This window comes from Rattus norvegicus, chromosome 6 (assembly GCF_021556685.1).
Source record: "Rattus norvegicus strain SHRSP/BbbUtx chromosome 6, alternate assembly SHRSP_T2T, whole genome shotgun sequence".
Lineage (NCBI taxonomy): Eukaryota > Metazoa > Chordata > Mammalia > Rodentia > Muridae > Rattus > Rattus norvegicus.
This window is the reverse complement of record NC_141539.1, coordinates 15,010,092-15,029,289: the sequence shown is the minus strand read 5'-3', so window position 1 is coordinate 15,029,289 and position 19,198 is coordinate 15,010,092. Positions and strand designations below refer to the sequence as shown.

The following is a 19,198-nucleotide window of genomic DNA, read 5'->3' as shown; positions in this document are numbered from 1 at the left end:
AGTTTGAGGCTCTGAAGAAAGACATTTTTTTCCACACTCATGCAACAAGAAAGGCAAAAGAATCAACGGACGTAATAGAAAAGTAAAAAACAGGTGGGAGACATTGGAGTTAGCATCTCTGCTGTGGTGTGGTCCGCTCTCTCGTCTCTTCATGTCCTCCCCAGGTGCAGCAGGGGACCTAAGTTACCATTCCTAGATCAGGAAAATTCCCCTTTGCCAGACTAGTGTCTTAGAGTAGGCCCAGGGGAAACTTCATCTTTGAATAAACAAACCGTTCTTTCACTCACTAAAGAGCTCTAGTGAGGTCTTCCAGGGAGAGGCGACCTTTGGGGAGTTGATCCCCTCCCTCCCCCTGAGCATTCGCTCCTCATGACACTACTATGCTTTCTCCTCACCACCAGACTTGTCTGCCTTGCTCTCCAGCCCAGGTGTTGGCTACACCCCTGCTGTCCCCTTTAACAGAGGCCAGACAGGCTGGAATTCTCCACAAATAACCTCAGAGAAAAAAAAAACCCATGAAATGAACAAAGAGAATATAAGCAGCAGAGCATCCGGATGCTTACCCCACTTAGGCACCTAATCCTAAAACAACCAGAGTCGCACCACCAGTGGGCGAGTCCCTCGTGCCCACTCACTGCCCCAGCCAGGAAGAACATCTACATAATAGTGTGTAGAACTGTCCTGATCCTGTCTAAGCAGTCACGGGTGGGTCTAAGTGAGCTAGGCAGAGCTCAGTAAACAGCTGGGCTGTGTATGAGCTGAAGCCAAAGAGTAAAGAGCCCTCTTCCCAGTTTGCCTTCTAATGCTGTGACCAAAGGAAACATGGAAGTCGAAAGGGTTTATTTTAGCTTACAGTTTCCGGGTCTCAGTTCACCTCAGAGGAAAGTCATCGGAATGGACTCAAGGCAAAAACTGATGCAGAGGCCTGAGAGGACTGCCTACTGACTTGCTCCTCGTGGCTTGCTAAATTTGCTTTCTTATAGACTCCAGGATCACCTGCCCACAGGCGAGTCCTTCAGCGTCAGAAAATGGCCCACAGACTTGCCTACAGGTCAATCTTAGGGAGGAGTTTTCTCAAGCGATATTCCCTTTTCCCAGATGACTTGACCTTATGTCACGTTGACAAAATCCTGACCAGCACAGGTCCCCAGATTGCCTAAAGGGAAAAGAAGGCAGTTGAGCATGAGTCTTCGGAAAGGCCCGTGGAGGAGAATTCAGGCTTCAAGCTGAGGCCATTTGGACATTTGGGCACAGATGCCTGGCTACAGATCTGCCTGTCATTCTGGTCCCTCTCCCTCAGGCCTCAGTTTCCCCACTTGTAAAAGGAGGAAGTTTGAATGGTGGCCTCCAGTGACTTCTCTACGCCTCCTGTTTCTGCTTTCTCTGCGTTTCATCTTCAGCCACAGGTTCTCAGAGGTTAGAAATTCCTCAGTGTTCACGGTAGGTCAGAGAGATAAGTTCCCAACACGATGGGAAGGATCTTCCTGAATACTGAACAGGCACCAGAAACTGCTGGGACCACCTCCAGCACACTGAGACATCTTCTTGGAATAGCCTGAAACCTGGCATCCTCACGGCACAGGCATGAGGCAGAAGCACACCTGGGGCAATGAGCTGAAAGGACAGGGCCCGAGGCCGTGTGGCTCCAGGGAGTGGACTCTGACCTCTCAAATCTCAGGCGGGTTAGAGGGCAGTGCACACAGCGGGCAGAGAGAATAGGCTGGTGTTTAGTAGCAACAGTGATTCTGTTTGGAAGGATGAAAATGGTTTAGAAATGGATCACAATGATAACTAGATATTATAAATGCCACTGGGTTAGATAATTAAGGCTAGATATAATCGAAAGGCTAGATGTAATTATTAAGTACCTAGCAAGGCACTGTTTCATTGAGTGCTTTGGAAGTCAGCTTATTTGACCTTTGCCACAGTCCCATAGGGCAGCTGCCATGTCCCTGAACCTACATTTTAGTCAAGGGGACAGAGGCTCAGGGAATCAAATCTCTCAGGGCTCACAAGCAGTGAGTAGCAGAGCTGATATAGAAGCCCAGGTAACAAGGACAGTGAACCCTGAGGAGAGGGTGGGGTGAAATCTGAGAGATCTGAGACAAAGCCTCAGGACTAGCTGAGACGAACCAGGCTGGGGTCACCTACACCCACCCCTACCTGTGCATGCCAGGCACCCTGAATTCCACATTTGTCCCTCTCACATTTCACCTTTGTCTTCCAGCTAATCAACACCTCCCTGTCCTGTTCCTCGCTAACATCCCCTGTGCCTTCCATTTCTTTGCCTCCCGTCCCCCCCATGCCATCCAGCCTCTCGGGGCTCTCTGGTTGGAGGATGGTGGAGGGTTCAGGATCTGTGGAGGCTCATTCTGTGCTGACAGAAAGGGGCTCATGTACAATGGGAGACTCAGAACAAGCAGGCCCACCAAGGTCCTACAAAGATCTGGTGATTATTGGTAACCCCCATTATTCTATGGGGCACTTCTACGGCCATAGTGGGTTCCTAGTCCAACCCAGTATCAGCTGTCCATGCATGAAAGCAAGTCAAGGCAGCAAGTTCCCCTGACCTCTTTAAGAGCTGAGTGCGTTGCCATTGAGAGAGGACAAGCACCTCCACATCTAAGTTTAAATATAGTGCATGTGGAATCACCCTGTCCAGGTGCCCATGAGACTCTGACCCAGATCTCAAGTCTTTAAAAAGTCTTCGTATGGAACAGTACAGGTGAAATATTTGGAAGCCACAATGGTTTTTACCTGTGTCTGACATGCTCTCCCTGGCCTTGCTTCCCTGGGCAGTTTGATCCCTAGTACCTGAGCCCAGATGCTGCTTGTAAATCCCCAGAAGATTCCCACTGATGAGCTGTGACTCCTTTCACAGGACCCTGAGAAACTGCCACCAACCCCCAAAATGAAGCCCACGGGGGTTGCAGCCACAGGCACAGCGAAGGGGAGAGATGTTTAAGTGAACACCCCTTTAATCATGTCCAGGAAACATGATTGCTCCCAGATGGTGGGTTCAAAGCACAAGCCCCGTGCTCCCGGGAGTCACCACTGCCTAACAGGCAGGACTCTGGTGTCTGATGCCTGCTACTAGCTGACTCTGCCAGCTGTGTGATCTTAAGCAAACTGTGGCAGAGCTCCCTCACTGAAACTGGAGACGACAACAATACCCACCTCCATGTCAACCACGGATAAATTTTTCTTAGCTTGGCATTTGGTGCCCTCTCCCAAGCTGGGGTCCTAGACTTCTCTACTTCTGTACTTTATTCACTATGGTGCCAAATACACCAGAGATTCAGAACTGGACCCTAATTTCCCCGTGCAGGATTTTAAACAGCTTTACCAGGATATGACCCTGTACTAAACAATTTACACCCATTAAAATGCATAGTTCAAGGGCATTCAGTGTATCCAGAATCCATCATGATCTTCAACTTTAGAAGAGCATTTTTATTACCCTCCAAATTAAGACACCATTTAGCCCTGTCCCCTGCCACCAATGTCCCATCCTTTACCCCTCTAGGCAAACATGCCTCTATGTCCACATGCTTAATTTATATAGAGCCATACGACACATGCTCATTTGTGAATGGCCTCTTTCACTTACGATGTGGGACGTATCCTGTATTCCAGTCTAGCCATGCCAACCTTGTGGCAGGGCATTTATTTTATTGCTGAGCAATACGCCATCATGCAAGTATAGCCCGTTATACTTACCAGTTCACCAGCTGGTGGATTTTGGGGTTATGACAAATAACATTACCCGTTTTATTTTTGCTTTTGGACAGCTTCCTTCCAGAATCCCATCTGGCCTTGCTATGTGACCTAGCCTGGCCTTGAACCCTCTATCGCCTTGCCATAGCCTCCCAAGTGCCAGGATTATGCACGTTCACCACCACACCCAGCACGATGCAGACCTACGTTCAAGGGTTGAGTTCAATACATGCTCTAACTTCTCTCAGGTAGATACCCAGGGATTGTCGTCAAGCAGTAACTCTTGTTTACATATTTGAGAAATGTCAGAGGGGTTTCCAAACCAACAGTTCTACTTAAAATACTACCAGCAGCAGGTGGAAGTTTGATTTCTCAACACTTTTGCCAATGTTAGCTGCTCCCTGCGGTTCTGAGTGTAAAGATGAGATAATATCTCATTGTGACTTTGACTTGCATTTTCCTGATGGCTAAGAACACTGATCTATGAATGTTAATGATACTCTCTCTCATCACATACCTACTGGTCAGTTACATTTCCTTTGAGGAATGCCGTCTATTTGGATCTTTTGCTTAATTTTCATTTTTTATTGAGTTAATAGCATTTCCATTCATTCTAGGTTCATATATCTAGATTAAGTACATGTTTTTCAATTTTTCTCCCTTTCACCTTCTAATCGATATCTTTAATTATTAGTTATTGCACGAGTCTTCGTCTACACAAGTATGAACGTCTATTGGTGCCTACAAAGCCCAGGAGAGGGCAACAGGTCTCCTGCAGCTACAGGCAGTTGTGAGCTCTCCAACCTGGGTGCAGGGAACCTAACTCTAACCCAGCAGAGCACTCTTAACCACGGAACCGTTTCCCTAACCTTCCAAATAGTTTAAAATGTGATGTCACTGTGAGTGGCTTTTATATGTGATGTGTCAGAGACAAGACTCTGATGGGTTAGAAGTAGAATGATTTCATATCATGAAATCCCAAGAGAGCCTGCTAAAACCTGCTGTCAGTAAGAAAGTCCAATAATGAAACTAGTCCTAAGTGAATATTGTAAACGGCACCCTTTATACTCACATACAAATAAGGACATTGGAAGGCACAGAGCTTAGAATCAGTGGTTACTAAAACATGAAATGGCTGGTTGTAACCCTGATAATGTATAAAGAATGTATGAAGAAAGCTTTAAAATACTCCCAGGCCAGAGGGGAACTGGGAAAAAAGGGAAAGGTGTATCATATCTCAGACAGAAGAGTCATCACCATGGAAGTGTCCATTCATACCTTGCTGGAGAAGCCTCTGTGTAACTGAGAGCTCCCTTTTCGAAAGTTCACAGAGCAGCCAGATGCGCTGAGAAGCAGCTATGACCCTAGCACTCAGGAGGCAGACACAGGACCACTGCGAGTTCCCGTGAACTGCGGGTACACAGCAACTCCAAGCCAGCCAAGCTACACGGTGAGACTCTGTCTCAGACAACCAAAACACCAAGTTAAGTAATTCAAAGAAAGCTCATTAAGAAAAACAAGCAGTGGGGCTGAGAGTGGCTCAGTAGACAAGCAGCTGCTCTTCCAGAGGACCCAGGGTTCGATTCCCAACACCCACATGGCTGCTCCTAACCGTCTCTAGGACTAGCCCTAGGGGATCTGATACTCTCATCAGACCTCTGTGAGCAGTGCCTGCATGCGACACACAGACAGATATGCAGGCAGAACACCCCCACCCACAGAAGAAATGAAGGACGAGGAGGAGGAGGAGGAAGAAATGATGATGGTGATGATAAAGAATGTCACCATAGCAACTGAGGTAAGAAGAATATTAAATGTTATGTTTGGAGAGTCAAGAACTCAGGCCTTAGCAAACTGAAGGAATACCCATCATTCCTGCTGGGGTTTGAGTACCTCCTCAGTACAGGAAGCCCGCAGGCTAGATGACATCTAATTTAACTTTTCTAGAATGTTCTGGTTTCCTCTGTTAGAAGACTCTTCCTTTAAATATTCTATCCTTAGTTGGTGCTGATACTCTAAATAAGTCCAGGGGAGCTCAGTGTAACAACACTCCTGTCATAGGGTTTGGGGACATAGGTGACCTTCATGGTGGTAGGGGGGCCAGGTCTCAGATGACTCTTTGCCAAAACATGGTTGGGTTAGTCGGTCTCTGCTCAGTATGAGGAAATAACTGAGAAGAGCAAACGAGAGAGTGTCTCAGCTACTTTCTTACTGCTGTAATCAAACACCTGACGCCAGGCCACTGGAAAGAAGGCCTTATTTGGCTCACAGTTAGAAGACTTACAGCCCTCTATAGTGGAGAAAGCACGGGAGGGACATGAACACTGGATCACACTGGGTCTGTAGTCAGGAAGAAAAGAGGTCACGAAATGGGGTGCAAGTACAAAACCTCAAGACCCACCCCACATCCTCCAGCAAGACTACTGCCTAAAGGTTCCACAACTACCCAAATAGTGCCACCAGCTTGGGACCAAGTGGCTAAGCAGACAAGCAGCTGCTCTTCCAGAGGACCCAGCATACAATTCCCAATAGCCACATGGCCTCTCCTAACTGGTTCTAATTCTAGCCCTAGAATTAGACCAGTTTACATGTAAGACTATTTTGACTATTTTGCAATAGAGGAAGACTATTTTGGGGGTCACAGTGTCTGAGGTGTTGGTCCTTCATAGCAGGGAGGACACGGTAGAATAGAGATGCTCACGTTGGCCCCTGGGAAGAAAGGAGAGAATATCGACTGACACCAGAGGGAGTTTTCCATCGGTTCCCTTTGTTCCGCCCAGAACTCTCAATTTGTGGTGGAGAGTTGCGCACATCATAGTCCTTCTGTCTTCACAGACACCTCCAAGGGGTGTGTAACTAATCTCTTAGACGCTTCTCAAAGCAATCAAGCTGACAATGAAGATTAATCTCTACAGTGCTCCCGACTTCTCTTCCCATCGCCTGCCTGTGGAAGAGGAGTGACGTGTTTTATATTGGGAGCCGATCTAGATAGGGAGATAGGAGAAGCCAGTGACCAAGAGGTCCACAAAAAGGGTGAGGCATGCAGGCCTCACTGTGAGAAAGCAGTCACACAGCAAACACGGAAGTCCTCTTAGTGCTCAAGTCCTTGCTGAGAGGGTCAACCTCATTTAGCTAATATAGAAAGGCATTTATTTAAGCAGAGAACCCAGAGGAAGATTCAAGGGAGCCAGACTGGCATGGAGGCAAATGGTCCAGCAGCTTTGTGGATGGAGGTACGCGTATTAGAACCTGGTGGGCTGGATTTGGGCTCGGTCAGCTTTACAGGAGCAGAATCATTTTCACAAGTTGAAGAGGAGAATGTAGAGAGGGCTTTGTGGTTCATAATGCTTCCTGCTCTTCGGGAAGACCTGAGTTCAGTTCCCAGCATCTAAAGGCAGCTGTCATTCTGTCCCCAGAAAGACAGACACCCTCTTGGCTTCTGCGGGCACATACATGTGCACATATGCACACATGTACATATACACAGCCATACTTACAGATAAAAATAAAATTTAATCATAAAAAAGAAGAAGACAAGAGGGAAAACCAACTTTGCTCTACCTAGCCAGAAAAGATTTTTTCTGGAATGGCAAGATAAAGAGTACCTTGAAGGAAAGGGAAGGGGATGCTTTGTCCCCCAAACTCATCGAAGACGCCTGGGAGAGGGGCAGGAGGAAGAGTTAGGAAATTAACCTCCATGTAAAGATAGGGAAGAATGGAAAACTAGAAAAGACGCTGGCCCAGGATGGCCAAGCGCAGTGGCAGTCCGGCAACACAGGGGACACTGGACAGCTTTTCTCAGAGGGGGTGGGACAGTTGATTCTTTAATACAAGCTCCTTTTTGGGAGTTTTGGGGGTAACATCTGGATAGTGGTATAATTCCCTGTGATAGGATAGAGTGGGCATCTGGAGGCCTGTGTATCTAACCACCTCCTATCATGCTTCACCTAACCTCAGAAACGAACATTTGGGGCTGGAATTAAGGTTCAGTGCTTAAGAGCAATGCCCGCTCTTCCAGAAGACCTGGGTTAGGTTCTCAGCATCCACCTCAGGTGGCTCAGAACCCCATGGAGCTCCAGTTCCAGCTGACCCAATGCCTCTGACCACCGAGGGCCCCTGAATGCAGGTGCACGCACCAGCTAAGGGTGGGACCATAGCTTATGTGCGGGTCAATTCACGTCCTCACCAACTTCTGTTCTGCTAACGGCAACAGTGTACAAAAGACAAGCGTGGGGAACGCCCTTGCTGCCAGGAAGTTTATATCTGTGAAAGAATTCCATATTGTAAATTGTATGGTTTATATCACTCACCCAAGTCTAAAAATAATGTAAACACATGGGAAGGACTGAAGGAAACTGGAGTTTGGAGGGTCAGGGAGGGCATCAATGTGGAGTTTGGCCCCATTATGTACTTACGAGCAAGGGCTCCCTCCCGGACCCTTGGACCAGGCACTGGAAGGTGAACCCAGAGGCCTAGGACTGAAAAAGGCTGCTGTCCTCCAGAAGATTAGAAGCAGGACCTTAACTGAGGCTCCTTTTCCAGTGCTGCTTGTTTGGAAAGGGAATTCTTTTTTCCTGTGATAACAGCCAAAAACCAGAAAATAAATTTAAAAAAAAGGAGTGGTGCAGATGGGTCTGGAAATGAACTTAAAGTAGCTAAGCTTGTTAAACATGGCAGCAGGGCCTGCTTCTCTCGGCCCAGAGGCTGCTCAGCCATGGGGGGCAGGGTGGGTGGGCATGGTGGGTCCCTGCAGTAATGGATTTGAGGCCTGATTCTTGCCCTGACAAGCCCACCCTTCCTTCTTCCCACTGGCTCTCCAAAACCCTTTTGCAGATGGAGTACTTCAGTTCCCAGAACCAGTCTGCAGTAACGATTAAAAGACCAAATTTCCAAGATCCTTTTTTTTTTCTTCCTTTGCACTTTGGCAAATGCACTACAGTGAGACCCAGTTAATCATTTAAAAGCAGCAGTCATGATGCCAGAGAAGTAAGGATTCTGCTGGGAAGGAGGCCAGTCCTCAGAAATGCGGTGGTTTGAGGGAGAAAGCCAGGATTCTGGAACATTCTCTTTGGGAACTTTTTATCCCTGTAGGTGCTCAGGCCTCCCTCCTGTCTTACTACTCTCTCTTGTGTTCTCCATTTCTGTAGACAGAAACCATTCCCATTTCCCACATAGTACAGAGTTACAATGCTGGGGAGAGAGAGAGAGAGAGAGAGAGAGAGAGAGAGAGAGAGAGAGAGAGAGAGAGAGAGAGAGAAGTTTCAGAACCCTCTAGAGCTGGAAGACCCAATGATTCTATGATTCTTCCCTACAACACACACTGCCCCTCCAACTTCTGCTCTGGATCCTTTGTCATTTCAGTTTTTATGCTTTTTTAAAATGTTAAATATATATATATATATATATATATATATATATATATATATATATATATATATGCCCTCCGGAGCCAGAAGAGAGTGTTAGCCCTCCTGTAACTGAAGTTACAGGTAGTTGGTAACCCAACCCAGGTCCTCTACAAGGGCAGCCAGTGCTCTTAACTGTTGAGCCATCTCTCCAGCCCCTTGGGGTTCTGTTGTCTATTTGAGAGTCTCTCTCAGACTGTAAAGGTGAAGAAAAAGCGACATACATTTAGAGAGACTATAAATTCATAAAAGAAAATAAGACATCGTGCCTGTTTTGCTTTGTTTTGTTTTGTTTTACCAGACAGGGTTTCTCTATGTAGCTCTGGCTGTCCTAGAACTCACTTTGTAGACCAGGCTAACCTTGAACTCACAAAATCCACTTGTCTCTGCCTCCCAGTACTGGGATTGAAGGTGTCACCACCACTGCCTGGCTGATGTGCTTATTAATTGGATGTGACTCGAACAAGAAATTCAAATGACAGTCAAAGAACTGACTTAGAGGCTACTTAGGGATGACCACTTGTGCATCCTCCCCTTCTCTACAGAGGCTGTGACAAAGGACCACACACAAACAAGGGGGATAAACCAACAACAGTTTGTTCTCTCACAATTCTAGAGTCCAGAGCAACAAAGTCAACACACCACAGGCTCTGTGGAGGAAGGCTTCCTGCTCTAGTGGTCCCAGTCCTTGTCAAGTGGCAGGACAACCCCTCTCTGTCCTTGTGCTGTCCCTGCTGTGTCCCCAATCTTCCCCTGGCCTTCCCTGTGTGTGTCTCTTCTGCTCCTCCTTTTTCCTTAGGAGGACACCAGCCATTGGATTTTTGAGCTCCCCCTAAGTAACTATGATTTCAACTCAAGACCTCTTAGTCACAGCTTCAAACAACTTCCTTCTAACTAAGGTTACATCACAAAGTGGCACGTGGCCATAAATTTGGAAGAGGCAACCTACTGAGAAGTGGAAATAGTTCTTGTCCCTGAGAATGAAAGAAAGGGAAGCAAAGAACCGGTGGAGAAGGAGGGAGGCTGAGGAGAAAACGCTTCTGGAGAGAGTGTTCCCAGAATCCTGCCCTCCCCGCAAACAAGCACTTCTTTGAGGGCTGGTCCCATGCCTAGTGGAATTCTTAAGCCTCAGTACCTCACCATCTACCAGAGGTAGGACTCATATACAAGAGTGTCTCAGTGACGCGTGCTGCTGGGCGTAGAAATGTAACTCAGTGACCGAGACACACACACATCATGCCACACACAGACACACAAAATAGACACTTCTTGCTTTTCCAGAGGACCCGAGTTCAGATCCCAGAGTCTAGGTCAGGTGGCTCACAACTGCCTAGAATCCCAACTCCAGGGACTCCTGTGCCCTTTTCTGGTCTCCATGGATACCCCCCACACACACACACTGGCCCTGCATTCACATGGATACACACATGTCAATAAAAACAAGTTAACATTTTTTTTTTTAAAAAAAGCAGAGTCTGATGTTTTCTGACTGAAAGTTGCTCTGATTTTGGCTGTCAACCTTGACAGCGGGTTTGGATTGACTAAGTTAGATAAAAGGTAAGCAAAATTTTCAAACAAAATGGACTTAATTTATAACTCCAACAACATGTGTTTAAATACACAAACACACACACACACACACACACACATCATGTCCCCCCACAAAATAGACAAATAAGGAAAATGCTTTTTAAAAAAACTTTGTATTTGCAAGATGCATTAACAATATTTTGATTTTTTTTAACTTTCTCAGAACACATTAGGTAAAATAAGGTACATCATATGAGAATAAAAATGACATGATTAAGTTTCAGGCAAATCTCTTCCTTGGAACTTTCAAAGATCAATGTGTGCAATGACTACAAGTCATTTTTCTTAGCCATCCGGCTAATTTTGCATCCAACCAATTGGTTGGATCGAATCAACTCCAGGTCATTAGCAATAATGTCTGGAGTGATTTGCTATACAGCTGGGAAGGGTTGAGGCAGAAAGAATTGAGCGTCAACGCTGTATCTTCCTTTATGCCCCCCTTGTATCTCATGAACACAGTTTCTCTGTGTATTAGGAGACAGTAACAGAGGCATGACACGGTCTCGGGCTGATGCGAATGTAGTCAGGGTGGCAAACTGGCAAAAGAATTCCCTCCTGCAGGAGGGCAAGTAAATCCCTAGTACCCCTCTATTTTAATTATTCGTTTAAATTTCTATTATATTTATAGAATTTTGATCAGTTGCAAAAAAACCATCTCATTTGATATTTGATAAAACGCTGAACACAGAGAACTTTGGATCACAACATATTTGTCAAGTTAATTTCACTAAATACACATATTTTTATTACAAAAAACTATAAAACTCATAAGCACGTTACAATGAAATTGTGAGCAGGAGTGGCTATGCGGACTTAGGCAGGAGGGGAAACCCTGTGAGCTGGGAAGAAAGCGCCTCTCCCTGTGTCTAAAGATGTCACGGCGGGTTCATACTCAACCACTCTGCTTCCCATAGCCCACTGGCCACATTCAAAAGGAAATACTAGAGTTTTGTTTCATAGTTGAATTTTCCATAAATCAGAAATTCCACTGCTTGCAATTACTATTTACGTTTATGATAAACAAACCCCAAACCCATACAGCAGCAGTGCATCTGTGTTGCGCTTAGCTTAGCCCCTCCCTGTACCTACAGTACCGTACAGTGAGGCCCAGGCTCCCAACGCTGAGGTGACCCAGTGAGAATAGGGTGTGTGAGCAATGCCAGAAGCTGAGTGACAAGTATCCCAGTGCTGACAGTGCTCTCATCCTGGTGTCGGCCAAGAGCCAACTAGAGCAAGGACCCTCACCTTCCCTCAGTACAGCAACAGGCAGTGTCCAAAGACATGAAGGGTCCCCATGTCTGTCAGGCCCCAGGCCCCTATGCTGGCCTTCGCCTTCATCAATGATGCTGGGATCTCTTAGAGAAGTGTGCTGAACAGGGCTGGGCTAGATATAGGCACTACACACCACACTCAACATCTACCCTCCCACCTACCCCTGTGTCCATCCATCTGTTCCCTCAGTGAGCACTGGGTATGTATTCTGAGGAAAAAGAGGCAAGACTAAAGCTCTCACACAGCTAGAGGCGGCTGTCTCCGCACAGAGCCTAGGAGTGGATGCTAGAATTTACTGTCACCCCTGTGCAAACAGTGGAACGGACATTTGGAAGATCCCAGCTTCTGAGCTCTTCCCAATGTCCTGCAGGGCCAGCTACAACAGAAGGAGCTACCCACGGAAGCTGCAAATCTGTGTTAGAGCAAGCCGCATATTAGGGAACAGCAACCCTGGAAGGCTGCCCGAAAGAGCGATATTCAACCTAGTTTTAAAAGACAGTCTGGGGGATGGGGATTTGGCTCAATGGTAGAGCGCTTGCCTAGCAAGTGCAAGGCCCTGGGTTCAGTCCCCAGCTCTGAAAAAAAGAAAAAAAAAAGACAGTCTGGAGTTTGGGGAGAGGCGGTGAGAGGCAGGGGTCGGGGGAGGACAGAAAGAGAAGACCACAAGTCCTATCTCAAACCCAGCCACACCGGCCTGCTTCGCTTCGTTACCGAGAACAGGGCTCATGAATGACGACGACACTCTAAGCTGAAAGGTGATTCCCCTGGGAACAGCATATCAGTTGCCTCCGTAATTACAGACCTGCTTCCTGCCTGCCTTCAATGCCCATCTTTGTCAGCTCTGTGACCGGGCCACACCTTCCAGAGACCGATGGCATTTGGCTGTGAAAGGTGACAGGCTGCACAGCACTGGGCCTCATTTGGCAGCCCAGGGAGACCCCACCAAAGAACCATAGTCCTTGGTTCCACCAAGGCAGGGCTGAGGGAGATATCAAGACCTACAGCCTCTCCTGTCCAGGCTCTGGATGCTGAGTGAAACCTGACTCAGCTGCTTGCTCTATCCCTAGCTCCCTGCTCTGTGCTCTGCCTGGGCTGTCTAGATGGTAGAAAGGGACATATCTTTAGCAGAATTCAGCCTAGGAGTGAGTGACCATGTGGCACCCAGCAAATGGCATTCAGCACCCAGTCCCTGAACACAGGGAGTATAACCTTTATTTTATCTGTCTTCAGGCCTGGGAGGTCCTCTGGAAGCCAAGACTCCTGGTGGCCCCAAGGGAGTACACAAAAAATATTCTATTCACAAGCAACAGGTGGTTCTGAGAAGCCAATGAATGTTCTAGATGCTCTCTGTAGAAGTGCACAAAGACATGTGCAAGTCCAGTTTGGGGAGGCCCTGTGGTCTCAGAAGACCATCGTGAAAGCAGAACCACAGCTTGATCTAAACAAAGGACCTTCAGTGCGGCTGCTGGGGAAGAGTCTAGAAAAGTGGCCCACTGACGGTGTGCAGAACCAGGTCGTGGGTCCTACGGATGCCGAGGGACAGCTGCTTCTACTCTCTGACAGTCAGAAGGGCCAGAGCCTACCTACCGGTCATGACTCATGCACAGTGGTGCCCTTTGGTGTTACTATGCCTGTAACTCTACAGTGACCACAACCATCGCCAGAACACTCCCCAGGGGTTAAGGACAAGCACGGAGGGAGGAGAGGGGGCAAGGATTGAAGGCATAGAGAGAATGGCAGAGAGACTTCCCCACTGGGCCTCGCCTCCCCAGAAGAGACGTTCAAACTCTGAAGCCACGTTGGGTCGTCAAGAACGGTGTCAAGTCAGAGTGGCCTCAGGACTGCAGAGACACAGAAATATTCTAGAAAATCTTCGGAGACATAATGAGAACTGACAAGGTCCCTCGGGTCCCGGAACATCTTGATGATGGGAACAGAAAAGAGGTTCCCGAAAGAGGTGCACGGGGACATTTGTTGTGCTCCAGCTATGTACAGACAGTTGGTTGAGTCCTCACAAGGCCTGGAAAAGAAATTATCATTTTCCTTATTAGCAAGTGAAGAGACGTGTGGCAGATATGCTCAAAGTTTCAGTTGGTCACAGGTTCAATTTCCACACTGTGAGGTCTCAAGCCTGAGAGCGTTCTCTACATACGATGAGGGGAGGGCATTCAGCTCTGCTTTATTCCAGGACAAGACACAGATCAGGCCCCAGTCACTTCTGCTGGGTCCACACTGCTCGGAATCCCGGATGATGCAGGACAGACACCTGTGTGGATGCTACATCCGGGATGCCAAGAAGTCCAGCTGCCGAGACACCCAGGTGAATGAGACCGAGCACGATTATCTATAAATTTTATGGTTAAAAATAATGCTGTCTGGGAAAAGTATTTTGTCGCCTGCACACATATCATTTCAGTAACTCATTTTTTTCTTTTTAGGAAGAGCCAGTTTGCCTCTCTAGTTTTCACAAAACAGGGGTGCTCCCGTGAACATGAAAACTGTTGCTGGAGTTGCCATTGCTCAGGACCTCTGCAGCCTAAAGATGGGCCATCATCAAGGCCTGCAAAACCAATGCTGAGGAAAAGATCATTGTTTCTTAATAATAAACAATTTTAATATGTTTATTATGTTTCATTCTTGGATCCTAGCCATCCTCTCTCTCATAAATAAAATTACGTTTAACTAGATGTTTTTGAACAAATTACCCTCCTATTGACCCGGTTAGACAAGGAAATACGAACCAACCAGGGTATTTGATGCAGATAAATATTTCTGCACACCGAGATGATAAATTTGAGGTCTACTTGGAAAGATTTCCCAGATAAAAGCCACTTGGAGGAACTTAAAAGAAACAACTCTTTTCTCACTTAGTAGAAGGTTTTGCAGAAAACGTTTTTTGGCACCTCAAGTTGTCTCGTTGCTAATCAACTATTATTATAGGGGTTTACGCCAGAAGTTCTTTGTCTCAGTTACACAAGCGGAATGGTATTTCAAAACCTCATTTTTAAAAGGCATTAGTCACCACTATAACAAAACACATGCTCTGGATCCATAAAGTTTAATGTCAAATAAAAAATGCCTGTTTACATGCATTTTATTTGCCTTTGTATAAAAGAAACCGTGTTCTCCTAAGATGTTCTTTCTCCTAGATCACTGGGTGGTGTCTCCCACTTTTCTCCGCTGCATGCGAAACCCACCCCCTGTCCCTGGAGAGAAGACTGGCTTCCTAGGGGTCAATGCAAACTCAGAACTAAAACATGACGATCTGAAGCTTAGCATTAACTCTGATGAAGTCAGTGAAGAAACGTTCTACACACAGGCTGCCGGAATGATGTTTCTCACACCTCTTCCCATAGATCTGCCCACTTGGATTCTGGGAGTCCACTGTGCAAAAGGATCCGTCTCTCCACAGTAGCTGTGAGACAGATGCACCAAAACAGTAACAAGGGGTTGAACCCCCCCACCTAACCTTTACACCACACCCCATCTCACCCCACTCCTACCCATTCTCACTCCATCCCCACTCCAACTCATCCCCATCTTCACCCACCCACACTCTCCCCACACACCCCCACTTCACTGTGGTAGTCTGAATATGCTTGGCCCATGGGAAATGGCATTATTAGGAGATGTGGCCTTGTTGGAGAAGGTGGGGACTTACTAGAGGAAGTGAGTCACTGGGGATGGGAGGCTTTGAGGCTCCTTTGCTCAGGCTCTACCCACTGTGGAAAAGACCCTCCTTCTGATTGCCAGCAGAAGACAGTCTCCTCCTGTCCTCCTGGCTGCCTTCAGATCAAGATGCAGGGCTCTAGGCTCCTCCACATCACGTCTGTCTGTATCCTGCCATGCTTTCTGTCATGATGATAATGGACTGAACCTCTGAAACTGTAAGCCAGCCCCAATTTAATGTTGTCTTGTATAAAGATTGCCCTGATCAAGGTGTCTCTTCACAGCAGTAAAACCCTAAGACACCTGCCCATCCCTCACTCCCACTCATCCCATCCCTACCTCACTGCACCCCTAACCCCCACCTCACCCTATTCCCCCTACAACTCCCCCTAGATCCTCTCCACCTACTTGACTCCATACCATTTCTCTCTCTCTCTCTTCAGAAAACAACCCGCCTACCCACCAACTAGAATCGAACCCAGAGTCTTGTCGTTGTTCACAGAGTCTAGCACTGAGCTTCCCATTCTGACACTTCACTCTTCCATTCCTTTTCTAATGTCAAGCCCAGAAGAGCTCTCCACCAGAACAATCACTGCAAGGTAACGCCCTTAAAGTTTGCAGCATGGACGAGCTAAGGAGCTATTAGCAGCAGTTGGTGCCTGGCTTGTCTACTAGGAATCCCGTTTTTAGGAGTGTGGCCAGCGGTAGGTTCCCCGCACCCCCAGTGGGTGACCCCATACTCATGCAAACATGGACATCGCTAATTGGCCTCAGTAGGTTAAATGAATAAATATGGACGATCACAGAGTCGGGACGGGGGATGGGAAGGGGTTCCTGGGGGGAGGGGATGATGAAGATGTGCCTTTTGTTGTTCTGTTCTGCTGGTGTCTTCTGGAGAGAGGGGAGAGAGAGAGAGGGAGAGAGAGAGAGAGAGAGAGAGAGAGAGAGAGAGAGAGAGAGAGAGAGAGAGAGAGAGAGGGAGAGGGAGAGAGAGAGAGAGAGAGAGAGAGAGAGAGAGAGAGAGAGGGGCAGGCGAGAACGCAGTCTAGTGGTTGGAGAAGTGGAGAGGAGAGGATTGGTGGAAGTTGTAATTGGAATATACAGTAAGCATTTTCAATAAAAAGATACATTGTATATATGTATGGAATTTTTCAAAGAATAAATAAAAGTTCAAAAGAAAGAAAAAAAGAAAACATTGCTCATTAAATGTAACCTTTTACTTCATCCCAAGAATAAATTCTCAGGGGAGAGCTGGTTCCCTTCAAGACACAGTGTCTTCAGGGTCAGACCCCCACCCCACCCCCTCCATCATATTTAACCTTCCTGCTGAGAGCCCTGGGCCAGCCTTCTCAGATTCTCCTCTGATGCTGGGTTTGCCTTGTTGCTCGCATGCTCACAACCCAACAGTGTAAACGTAGAACCGGGTCACTCATAGATATTAGTGCTATCCCATCAGGGCTCAACAGCAGTTTCTTACCGGTAGTACTTTTCTTCTGGGTGCTATAAAAATAGTTAGGAGCTTAGCATTTCATTCCATAGCAGTTTAAATAATTCATTAGGCTTGTAAAGTAGACACCAAAACCTTAAAAAATAAAACAAATTAAGCTTCGCAGTGAAAGAGAAGGGCTCCAACGGTAGAGAAAGATACCCTGGAAGCTCTCTTTGTGGGACCAACGAGTGTAGCCGCCACTAATTCTTCTTTTCCTTGCCTAGAAGCCTTGCAAATTCTAGACAACCCACCGACTTCTCTGTCAGGGTTCAAAAAGTAAGTGAAAAAATAAAACTAACCTGACACCATTTTTTGGCCATGATGTCATTTTCTGTCTCCCAAAGCCCGTGGGACTGATTTTGATGTCAGGGTGCGTAACTCTGCAGTGACAGCCCCAAACGTGTTTGAAGAGGAAAATAACCTTTCAGCTCCACCGCGCTCGTTTTCCCTCCGTGAAGACAAATATAGCTTGGGCTGAAATCACTTAGTGTCAATCAAGGTAACCAGATCGGCTCAGCGTTAATAATGAATTTGATCACGTGCGCCCTCGGAGCGCAACGTGCGAGCTAGCCGAATGCTGCTTCCCTGTGGCATCCACAGTTCTTCCAGCCCAGCTGGGAAGCAACAGGGTAACTTAATCTGCCAGCCGCTCTAATTGCTAAACGGAGAGAATTATCAGGGTTGCCAGGAAGGGGCCCTCGGAGCACAGGGTCCATCCAGGCTTGATAGCTAGGTGGCAAACTGAGTCATTGTAAGGGGTACACTCGGGATTTTTAGAATCTGAAGCTTGTACAAATTGAAATTTCTCTTTAAGGAAGAAAATACAGAACATGAGAAGCAGGACCTTGAAGTGACACTGAAAGCTCAAGCTTCTGGTTATCAGGGGAAGCTACCTCTGGTTGTCATGGAAACCAAGAGATCATTAGTCTTTAGCCTATGTCCTGGATTCTGGATTTTCTGATTCTGTGGCAGCTTATGCTCTCTGTTCTTGTGGAACTGCTTGAACTTTTCTACAATTTCTCAGGTATGGATGAATAGAATATATATATAACATTATATTAATTATATTATATTATAGTCTCTTGGATCATAAGGAGAGCTACTGCCAATTGCTCCACCCATCCAACTTCCCGTTAGTATGCTCCCGTTAGCCCTCTAGGATATCAACTTTTAAAAGTTAAGGGTACATCCCAAATACCTTTATATCTTCCTACAACCTTCAACAAACCTCTGAAGAGAACGACTGTGGAGCCTATGACCAAAAGCCAAGTATGCAGATCAACCGAGTTTAGTGGAGGCCAACAAAGCACTTAGCCTCTAGGCAGCTCACACAACTGCCTGTCCGATTTGGGATTTCTAAGCAAACTAAAATCACTCTCAACACAAATGAGAAAAATCAAACAGAACGTACTTCCTGGGATGTCATGTTGGTTCAACATTTCAAAACAGCGCTCAATTAACAAACCAAAAAGAGAGAGAAAAAAAATCTATGATCATCTCAACAGAAGCAGAAAAACCATTTCATGAAACATAACACGCACAGCAAACCAACTCCTCCAAGCTGGAAAAACTTCCCCCTCGAGACGGAGTGTCAGCTAGAAACCTGAGCAAACATCACACTCAACGATGAAATACTGTGATTACTGTCTCTGGCACTCCCAGGAACACCCATTCCGATGACGTCATCCTGACCTGGGTGGAAGTCTTGAACAAATCGAAGTGGAGAAAAAGAAGTAAAATATAAAGATGCGAATCTAGACTGCTAGTGTGGGCATGCAATAAAATTAGGTTCCTAGAAAGTTTGGGAGACGCATTTGGAATACAGCACGGGGAGCAGAGTCGATTCCGTTAGACGGGCAGATGCAATGTTAACATCTGAACATTGCAGTTTGCTTCTGTTCTACTATAACTGGTGCAAAACACCTCAAGAGGCTCGGTAGGGATCCAACTGAAGAAAAATGATAAAATGGTTTTATCAAAAGATATTCAGGAAAACCCAAATAGCGAAGGGAGTGTTTGTGTATCCGCTTTAAAAGATGCCCACTGTCTTCAATCA

General features: G+C 46.6%; 1 long non-coding RNA gene across 1 annotated transcript; it reads left to right on the top strand.

Annotated features, from left to right (window-relative positions):
* Positions 1–6,851: 6,851 nt before the first annotated feature.
* LOC148005049 (uncharacterized) lies at positions 6,852–15,075 on the top strand. Its single transcript, XR_015622213.1, has 3 exons — positions 6,852–6,950; positions 13,215–14,304; positions 14,423–15,075. It is a non-coding gene; the product is annotated as an uncharacterized LOC148005049 (long non-coding RNA).
* Positions 15,076–19,198: the final 4,123 nt, after the last annotated feature.